The following is an 11,304-nucleotide window of genomic DNA, read 5'->3' as shown; positions in this document are numbered from 1 at the left end:
GCTGTAGGGCACTGCACCTCGGTGTGGGGCCTCATGTCTGCCCGGGTCGGGGTGTCTCTATGGCGGCGCTCCCTGTGGCCGTGGACCATGGGCCCTCTCGGTGTGGACGACCCCCAGAGGTGGCTTTTTCCTTGCCTCGGGTCTCGGTGCTAGGCCATGTCTCTTTAGTGATAGCTTGTGTGTGTGTGTGTGTGCGGTTTTCTCTTTTCTTTTTGTTTTCTGTTTTGGATCTTTGTTGTTTTTAACCTCTGTGAGGCACTTTGTGTTACTGATGTATGAAAAGTGCCATATAAATAAAGTTGATTTGATTTGATTTGATTTATGACATGTAGGTGTTTTGAATAAATAAAAAAAAGTAGTCAATTCTGGAATATGAAGCATTGGCATTTGAGAAATAAGTGTAATCTTTAACCTTTGGATTTAATTCACGCCAATCATCAACCAGACCACTCTCTATACATAAACCTTGAAGAACTTTTATGGACTGTGGTTTGTTACTTTTGAACTGTGTGGATTTATCCATTCTCGGATTTAAAATACAGTTAAAGTCTCCACCCGTGACTCCAAATCCTTTACAGTTTTCATTAAATAGCAACACCATGTCAGACATGAATGTGGGTTCGTCTGTGTTCGGAGCATAGACGTTTAAAAAGGTGGTAGATGTTCCATTGATAGAACCTGAAATCAAAACAAATCGTCCGTTTGGGTCTATAATTTTTTTCTCTAATTTGAATGGTGTTGTTTTATTAATAAGGATGGCAGTTCCTCTACTGTGACTTTTATATGAGGAGAAATAAATTTGTCCTACCCAATCCCTTTGTAATTTTAAATGTATTTCTTGTAAAAGGGCGACATGTACTTTACTTTTTTTTAGAAGAGATAATTTCTTTTTCCTTATGATGGGATTACCCAGACCTTTGACATTCCATGAGTTTATAATCAAGTCTGACATGGTAATTGCGAAATCTTAATACTACTTCTGAATGTATCTGATTGTCCAAAAGCATGTGCTGTCACAATATTTATTAGAATCTTAATGAAATAATAAAAAAGAAAGAAAAAATACATATAACTATTGTAACATATGACCACCCACCCTTGCCGTGGCTCCAAAACCCACGACATTGTGTCTGCTTTTCTTTTAGTGAGCCAGAGAAAGAAGACATTATAAAGAAAAAAACACAAGAATAATAAAAGTCTTCATAGTATGGTGCCCGGGGCTCTTGCCCTCAGAGTCTATATTTACCTCCCCTTCCCTCATTGTCCGTCATGGTATAGTCCATCAGTTCTATCCGTATTAAATTGTGTAGGGGCGCAAAAGGTAATAACAGAAAAAGAAAAAGAAAGAAAAAAGAAGTGACTTCAACTGTTAGCAAAATTTCTGTTATAGTAAGACGTCAATCATTACAGAAGCAAGTGTTAATAATAAATTGAAAAAGAAGAACGTCTAATGTGCAATAAGTGCAACCCCCTTTCTTTTTGTAATGGTATAGTCCGTATGACATCACTCATTATTGCAGGAAGTGTGAGCGCTGTATACATGAGCGCACAGCGAAACAAATTCAGAATCCAAGAAATTTAAATTAAACATTTAACTGTGCATATAGTCTTTGGTAACTGAACAACTTTACTTCACGATGTTCCTAAGGAGAGGACTTGACAACATCTTGTAATGATAAGTGCTAACACCAGTAGGTGGCAGTATGTCATCAGGAGGCCACATATAAAAGTGAAAATGTTGTAACAGGAAGTGTTGAAGTTACGTGGGAGTTATCCAGTGGAGCAGAGGAATAAACAGCTAGCTGAAGCTAGCATAAAGTTCTAAATGATGTTTATTAATGTATAGACAAGAACTTTACATGGTACCAGGAGTCGGGTAAAGAAAGAGAAGCAACACAACAAGATGGATGCAGTAAAACCGCCAGGTCCGTTGAAACTGACTGGAAACGTGGATGCAAATTGGAGGACTTTCAAACAGCATTTCCAGCTGTATATTGCGGCAGTCGGAGTGGATCAACGAGCAGAGGAAAGAAAAATAGCCATGCTGCTCACGGTCGCCGGCCCAGAAGCAATAGAAGTCTTCAACACGTTTGTGTTTGCTCAACCTGACGACAAAGGCAAGTTTGACGAGGTCGTGAAGAAATTTGATGAGCACTGCCTGTCAAAGAAAAATGAAACGTACGAGAGGTACGTCTTTCGCTCACGCTTACAGCACCAGGGTGAGTCATTTGATAATTTTCTCACCGACCTTAAGATTAAAGCACAGTCCTGTAATTTTGGCGATCTCAGAGACTCTATGATTAGAGATCAAATAGTTTTTGGGACTAATGAGAAAAAGCTCCGGGAGAAACTATTGAGGGAGACAGACCTCACGTTGGACAGTGCTATAAAAATATGTCACGCCAGTGAGCTTGCACGGCAACAGGTACTGACTTTCAGAGAGCCTGCGCAAGGAGCAGCATATCAAGAAAACGAGGCAGTGAACACCGTGTCGGTGAAAGCAAAACAACGGAGCAAAAGTAAAAACAACGTCAATCGGAACAAAACTAGTGATAAAGAGATGTTCAACTGCAAGAGATGCGGTGAGAAACACGGACCTAGACAATGGCCTGCCTATGGAAAAATGTGTACAAAATGTAAGGGACAAAATCATTATGCCAAAATGTGTCTCTCAAAGAAGAAGGGACAGGGTGTGCACACAGTGCAGGAAGACACAGATGACAGTGATGATTTGAGTGAAACATTTTTCATAAAGATGGTGTCACACGATGAAGATGTTAACACACCGTCATCAAGAGCAGATGATACAGGCCAGGCTGTTAATTCAGTAACAGGAGATAAATGGACTGCTCCACTGTTAGTTAATGGGACTATTGTAACATTTAAGATTGACACAGGGGCCAAAGCTAATTTGATCAGTGAGGAAGATTTCAGGGCACTGACACAGAAGCCTAGAAAATTTACAGAAAAAGTCACACCCCTGAAGGCTTATAATAATCAGCCAATACAAACAAAAGGTGGATGCAGACTGAAGGTGACAGCTAAAGGCAAACAGCATAACCTGTTGTTCACCATTGTGCCTAATGGACATGAGTCACTCTTAGGAGACAGAGCATCTGAGGACCTAGGTCTAGTAAAGAGGATTTATCAGATAAATACAGACAACATGAAAATAGTCAAACAAGACAAAAGACTGGAACACCAACAGTGCCAGGGAACCACAGACATCGTGGAAAAGTTTCCTTCTGGTTTCAAAGGACAGGGGACATTACCTTACACGTACAAAATTCAGCTCAAGGACGATGCCAAGCCTGTAGTGCATGCCCCAAGGAGAGTGCCAACACCACTCAGAGCTGGCTTGAAAAAAGAGCTGCAAAGGATGACTCAAATGGGTGTCATTGAGAGAGTGGAAGAACCCACAGACTGGGTGAACTCCATCACATGTGTCAAGAAGAAGACTACAGGTGCCATAAGAGTCTGCCTTGATCCCAAAGATCTAAATGAAAACATTAAAAGACAGCATTATCAGATCCCAAAACGTGAAGAGATAATGAGTGAAATGGCAGGTGCTAAGATTTTTAGCAAATTAGATGCTTCATATGGGTTCTGGCAGCTGAGGCTGGACCCAGAAAGCAGCAAATACACCACCTTTAACACGCCATTTGGACGTTACTGTTTCCTGAGGCTCCCATTTGGCATCAAATCAGCACCAGAGATCTTCCACAGAGCAATGGAGTCCATAATAGAGGGTCTGGAAGGCACCAGAGTCTATATAGATGACTTCTTGGGAGACAAGGTCACAAGTGAAGGGGTGGAACCTGACCAGTCAAAAGTGCAAGCCATATTGGACATGCCTGCCCCCACTGACAAAAAGGGTGTCTTGCGAGCCATGGGAATGATCAACTTCCTGGGCAAGTTCATCCCTAATCTTACTGCCAAGACAGCATGCCTCAGAGAGTTGCTACAGCACAACACAGTGTTTGAGTGGACAGCACGACATGAGAAAGAGTGGAAAAAATTAAAGGAAACTGTAACCACTGAGCCAGTCCTCACATTCTTTGATCCATCAAAACCAACAAAAATCTCCACTGATGCCTCGAAAGATGGCTTGGGAGCCGTACTGCTCCAGATGCATGAAGATAAATGGCAGCCTGTGGCATATGCGTCTCGATCAATGACAGAGACTGAGCAACGCTATGCTCAAATTGAAAAAGAGACGTTGGGCTTAGTGTTTGGGTGTGGAAAGTTTCACAGTTATGTGTACGGACTGCCAACCTTTACAGCAGAGACTGACCACAAACCGCTTATCTCAATCAGAAGAAAGAACCTCAATGACATGTCACCCAGAATCCAGCGCATGATGATGGCGTTGCAGCGTTATGACTTTGACCTCATTTACACACCAGGAAAACACATTGTACTGGCAGACACTTTGTCACGAGCACCAGCACCAAGCAGTGACGTGCTGGTCAGCCCGGTGTCCGATGATGCTGAAACACACGTAAACATGGTGACTGCTTCTCTCCCAACATCAGATGTCATGCTGCAGCAAATTGTGCAGGAGACGGCAAAAGATCTACTGCTGCAAAAGGTGACCCACCATATACAAAATGGATGGTCAAGAGGAGACTGCCCAGGGTTCTACCCTGTGTGCGCAGATTTGTGTACAGCTAATGGACTGCTGCTGAGACAAAACAGAATTGTCATCCCACAATCCATGCGCCAAGACATGCTTCAGCGCATCCATGAGGGACATCTGGGAGTGGAGAAATGTAAAAGGAGAGCAAGAGAAACGGTTTATTGGCCAGGCATCAACAAAGACATAGAGGAAATGATACAGAAATGTGAAACATGCCTCAAGCTTCACTACAAACAAACAAAGGAGCCAATGCTTGTTGCAGAGCTACCCACTGCACCATGGCAAAAAGTAGGCACTGATTTATTTCATCTGCATGGCAAGGACTATCTTCTGGTGATTGACTATTATTCTAACTACCCAGAAGTTGCACAGCTTTCCAGTACATCAGCACAGTCTGTCATCACACACATGAAAGGGTTTTTCTCCAGACATGGAATTCCACAGTGTGTAGTCAGTGACAACGGTCCACAGTATGACTGTAGTGAATTTCATGAGTTTGCAAAGCAATATGGATTTAAACATGTCACCTCCAGTCCCTTGTATCCACAGGCAAATGGACAGGCGGAAAAGGATTGTAAAGAGACTGTTAAAAAAGGCAAGAGAGGGTAAAGCTGACCCTTACTTGGCTTTACTGAGCTACCGGGCTACACCTTTGGAGTGTGGAGCATCCCCTGCTGAGCTGCTCATGTGTCGTAAGCTGCGCACCACACTTCCATGCATTCAAACAAACAATGACAACAAAACCAACGATGAGCTGACTGACAAAAGGATGAGACTCAAGCACAGACAAAAGATGAACTACGACAAAACGGCAAGGGATCTGGAACCTCTGCAGGAAAAGGATGCTGTGAGGATTGAAGGCCCTGAGATGTGGGACAGAAAAGCAACAGTCCTCAGTGAAGTAGGACCCAGGTCATTTGTTGTTAGAACAGAGAATGGACAAATGTTAAGAAGAAACAGGAGGAGTCTGTTAAAGACTCAGGACATTGAGAGTCAGACAGAGGATACAGGGTCGGAACAAGAGGGTGTTACACCAGCTATGCACCACAGTGAGCCTCCTTCACCTCCCCCAGTGACTGTCACACTCAGAAGGTCTACCAGACAGAGGAAGCCTCCTGAGAGGCTCATAGAACAAGGATGAATTGTTCAACTGATAAACTGTGGAAGAAAGATGTTGATATTGTAGCACTGTTTAAAAAAAAAAAAAAAAAAAAAAAAAGAGTTAATACTTGTGCTGAATTTGATATGTTGTGAGTTATTGATGTGTTATTGACTGCTGCAGGTGTGTAAAGTGTGAAGAGCTATTTAGTATTGCAGTGTTCGAGGCTCATTTGGTCTGACCAGGGAGATTTATGTAATTTTGAAATACATAGAAAAGCTAAAAGCAAGAATATATTTTATTTTGCACTGTGTTCATATGTTTGGTTACAGAGAAAAGCTTAGTGCTGAGAAGTGTAGTTTGTTGCGCTGTTTGTGACATGTGAATGTTAAGACTGTTGAGATTTACAGAATAACAGTACAGTACTTAAAGAGTCGTGATTGATGTTATTCTCACCTGTTTGGAAGGGGGATGTAATGATAAGTGCTAACAAAGGTGTCACCAGTAGGTGGCAGTATGTCATCAGGAGGCCACATATAAAAGTGAAAATGTTGTAACAGGAAGTGTTGAAGTTACGTGGGAGTTATCCAGTGGAGCAGAGGAATAAACAGCTAGCTGAAGCTAGCATAAAGTTCTAAATGATGTTTATTAATGTATAGACAAGAACTTTACACATCTTACCTCCACTCTCGGTTGCAGAGTAGGTCTTACTTCAGTGTCTCAATGAACGAACCCACCTCCTTCGGGCTGTTAAAAAGGATGATGTTGTTCTCGTGTAAAACACGCAGACGATGCGGGTATGCAAATCCTCGGAACATGCCTTTCTGGATGAGAACTTTAATCATCTGGACAAACTCCCTGCGTTTCTGACGCACTTTTGCAGGTAGGTCCTGACGAATAGCAAGTTTGATGTTACCTTCTTGCATTGATGTCTTCTTTGCAGCTTGTAGTATCAGATGTCTGTCTTTGAGCCGTAAGAAGCGTATCAGGACTGGTCTCGGTAGTTTTCCAGCTTCGGGTGGAGTTCGGCCAGAGCGCAGGGCTTGTTCTAGTTCAAGTGGTTTATCCATAGGAAGTTTGAGCCAGCTTGGTAACTTCTTTTTGAATGTATTCAGCGAGCTCTTGTTCACGTTTATATTTTTCTCGGAGGCCCAGCAAAACCAAGCTCTTCATCCTCTCTCAATTTGATAGTGCGCCCACCTTGATTTCCAGTGTTTGTATCACCTTTTCTGTTCGGTGTAGCTCGCGTTGAGTGGCATGTAGAGTGTCTACTAATGCTGAAATCCTCTCTTCAGCTGCGTCCACACGCTTCTTTTGTTTATCAAGTGCGTGGTCGGTGTTTTTCAGCGTGTTTTTAATTTCCAAAACTTGCACAGTGACATCTTCCAAGCGTGTGTCGATGCCATTCAGTCGGACTATTATCTCGGAACGTTGGGATTTTGGTTCAAACATTATCTCCTGGAGCGAAGGCTCTGCTCCACATTCTGCTCCACGTTCCCCGGCGTCTGGTTCAGGTGTGTGACCATCGCTGATTTGTTTAAGTCCTCCTTTCCTTCGTAGGCTATTTGCCATTCTGCAAACCGCTGTTTTTCTTTTCTTGTACTTTTAGCTCTAAATTAGAGTTAAAGTAAAATCAGATTGGAGGTAGAAACATGAGATTAATTACTGAGGGGATACAGAGCTCTCAGCTCAGGCTGCCATCTTGTTCCTCCCTCACCTTGTATTGTGAACTTTTGTGCATTCCATATCTACAGCAACACATGCAATGAGTTATCCTAAATGTTTTGGCTTTAGTGGCAGTTTTGTATAAAGTAACAAAAAAGCATACTTGAACAAATCGAGATATCAAGTTTCTGACATTCACATAAACAAAAATTACTTGAGAAAAAGTTTTGTAATGTTGGCTATTAAAAGTACCTAATGCAAAACTAATTTTCTGGGAATAAATGTTATAATTTAAGGTAAGGTTAAATGATACAAATATTGGCATGAATCACTACCCTCCGTGTTCACTGGTTATCAGCTTATCCAATTTCATAACATCAATAAGAAACATTTTGGTTGTTACTTTTGTTATCAATCTGATGGCTGATGAATCAAATTATTTTAAAGATGTGCTAGGCTGGCTGATTGATATAGAAGTTTGATGAGACTTAAAATGATGAGAATTAATAGAAAAACAGATCCACAATCATGATTTAAAATGTAAAAAATTAGGTCGAAGTCATACTTACAAGATGATTAAGTCCATGTTATAACTTTATTGGAACATGTATAGTAACCCCAAATTATGAGAAAAGGTTGCAAATTGGAAGCAAAAACTACATATACGTATCTCACACTTTTGTCTTTTTATCTTATAACTCAATATGGACATTACTTTAACTCTCAAACAATGGGCTTTAATAGATACAGCTTGTAATATGCAAACATTTTTTTTTAAATGAAACTGCATATTTTATCCCTAAAGTTGTAGCGGACTTGAAGTCATGAGGGAGAAAATTGAAATACTCCATTATAACGATGAAAAGTGCCTTGAGATGATGTATGTTGTGATTTTGCACCATATAACTAAAGCAAATGGAAATGAAAATGCTGTACCCAAGTGAAGTACTTAAAGCAAATTTCTGTAACTTTTCACCTGAAAATAACGGTTAAGTAATTTAAAATAATTTGAATGGTACACTGGAGAATTGCAGTCGTTTAAAAAGGAAAAGGTAACCTCAAGATTCTCCGGCTGGTCAACTGGTCTGAGCATCCTTCCTGCAAGCCAGAGCTGTTCAGGAGTTTTGTTCCCTTCACTTCTGAGAGGGTGGTTGTTCCAGGCCTCGACAAAAGCCTCCAGGTCTGCCTTCAGTTTTGGAAGGAAGGTCATGTGCACAGCAAGAAGATCTTCTGTTGAGGACAGGGTAGTAGTAAATCACTATGTTTATAGGTGCACATCAAACACAGCCTATACAATTTAACATTAAGTACAGGGTTGCCTTTTGAAATTACATCCATGATGGTTTTTCTAGTGTTTTTGTAACATTTTGCAAATTCAAAAATTAGAAGATCTGCAATGAACCGTGATCCCATTAATGTTCATTACAGTATCCCTGACATTTGTCAACCAATCTAATCCTGTTGAAACTGACCAATTTTACAAGGACTAGCATCATCTGTTTTCCACCCCAAATGACCCTTACCTTTGGAGGACACATTAAGAAGAGGATCAGTTTCAAGGTTATGGAGATCACGGTAATATTTTGATGTGACACATGTCCTGACATCACACCACAAGCGTTCAATCCTACAAAGACAGAAATTAACATTATTTCAACCTCTTAATTGAAGCTTAAATATTACAGTGATGGGTGCGTTGTTCAGCTTTAGCTGTGTGTTTTTGTTTTTTTACACCTTTTATTTACTCAGAGCTGGGATTTCCATTTTTACAATTTGCTTGTGGGCACATGATTGCACCATGGCCTAATTGGTGCCATGTGTAATAAATTATGTCATATTTCATGTCAGAAACTACTTGTTTTTGGCTTTAGTGCAAGCATGGCAGTATTATCTTATTTTGCTGTATCTTGCACTTCTGCTTATAGTGGGGCTCAGTCAGGTCAGATGAGTGCTGATCATCAGGTCAATTCGGTCAGCACCAACTCGGGTTTGGACAGGCAACAGCCTGAGAATCTCAGACCAATCCCAACACCAGGACAGGCGTGCAGAATTTGAAAATACCTTTGATTGTGGACACTTTTTCCAGACAGGAAACTTCCTCGGTCAGTTCCACAGATGGTGAACATGTGTCGTGCAATTTCCACATTCTCCACGCCTTGATCACATCTTACCCTGAGGTGCAAGCACAGAGATGATTAAAATGTGTAGCAATCTGTCAGTAAGGAATAATGCACAGAACTCCAGCGCACGAAACTTGCAAAGTGCGGCTGGTCTATGAAATTAGAGCCCAAGAAGTGACAGGGTATAAGAAATTACATTACTAAACCTTTAACATTACAATCCCAGATTCCATGTTGAAATTCTGTCTAGTAATAGCCCACAACAAACATCCATCATGTTTGTGCCGGTACATTGCACTTTAACACAAAATGTTTACCTTGAAGGCATGCCATGGATCTCAGTAGCTCTTTTGAAGGCAGCAAATGCAGTGGATGCACAGTTATTTGTAGCAGCTTCCAAGCACATCACCTGTGGTATGATAAGAAATTTTTGATACATGTATATAATGTTTTTCAGTTTTTAATTATTTATTATACTCAGGTCAGTGCAACGTGGAAATTCTTCTTGACAATTTAAAGGTATATCCCAACAATATATTCAGAGAGCAGACTTGGGTGAACCCTGAATAATACTCTCATTATTTCACAGCAATACCTGGCAGTTAAACTTCCAGTGTTTCCTTTCATTTGTCAATCATATGTTTACATTATGAAATTATTACATATTTAAACCACACACACCTTATCTTACATAAACCCTACATAATGAATGCCAGTGAAATTAAATGTTACCTTCCTGGAGTAGACATCCACTGTACCGAAAAATACAATGTTGTACCTGTTGGGAACATAAAGCACTATGTTACTACTTTCAACCTAGATTTTTTTTTTTTTTTTTTTTAGAAAAAATGTCATGGCAAGTAGCTACATATTTGTATTTTCTTAAACAACCTTTTCAACAGTACAAACCTAATCAATTTGTGGTTGGTATCACAATGCCACAGTTAAAGGGGCCCCCTGAAAGAGTACGTTCTGCGCACAATGCAGCCCATTCCAGTCAGTCTGGAAAGAATCCCAAGTGAGTCGACTCGGTGCATTGATGCAGCAACTCTCCTCCACTGCACCTGTTTTCCAAGTGACTTCAGCCTCCCTTTCACCATGTGGTAGCCTGCTGCTGGCATTTCAGTTTTTATTTGTTGGACTGTCTCATCCAGCTCCTGGTCTGTAAAGTCGCTGTAGTACTGTCGTGCAGAGAGGTCAAATTCCCTCATTTGTCGTTTGACCGTACTGGCTGAAACACCCAGTAACATTGCAATGTAGTGCACTGGGAGATTTATCTCCAATAGCTCAATCAGTCTCTCTTCTTCTATACTGTACCTGGGCCAACCCATCTCACAAGTTACTGTTTGAACAGTGTTGCGGGTAACATCATCCTGTTCAATGTGGTCCATTACTAGCCTGAGCAATTCCTGTAAGGCCAGTACAAGTTCTGGGGAGATATTTACATGCCTTGACAGTGCTTCAAATAAGTAGAGCTCTTATCGACATGTGAACAGCAGGAAGTCCAAGTGAAGAGGTGCTCTTGAGAGAGCTGACTCTAACTTTGTTTTGAGCCTCGAAATCATCTCATCTCTTAGGATGCCCTGTTGACATGGAAAGCAGAACTTTAAAGATCATATAAAAAATTATGATCCTTATTCACATAAAATTCAATTCAATTCAATTTTATTTATAAAGCCCAATATCACAAATCACAATTTGCCTCACAGGGCTTTACAGCATACGACATCCCTCTGTCCTTATGACCCTCGCAGCGGATAAGGAAAAACTCCTCAAAAAAA

At 40.9% G+C, this 11,304-nt stretch overlaps 1 protein-coding gene across 8 annotated transcripts in view; it reads left to right on the top strand.

Moving 5' to 3' along the window:
* Positions 1-11,304, top strand: part of LOC126397432 (Na(+)/H(+) exchange regulatory cofactor NHE-RF3-like) — a 268,248-nt gene that overhangs the window by 135,060 nt on the left and 121,884 nt on the right. The gene's annotated exons all lie outside the window — the stretch shown is intronic.

The sequence above is a fragment of the Epinephelus moara genome, chromosome 2 (genome assembly GCF_006386435.1).
Source record: "Epinephelus moara isolate mb chromosome 2, YSFRI_EMoa_1.0, whole genome shotgun sequence".
In the NCBI taxonomy this organism is placed as follows: domain Eukaryota; kingdom Metazoa; phylum Chordata; class Actinopteri; order Perciformes; family Serranidae; genus Epinephelus; species Epinephelus moara.
This window is presented reverse-complemented; position numbering and strand designations above follow the sequence as displayed.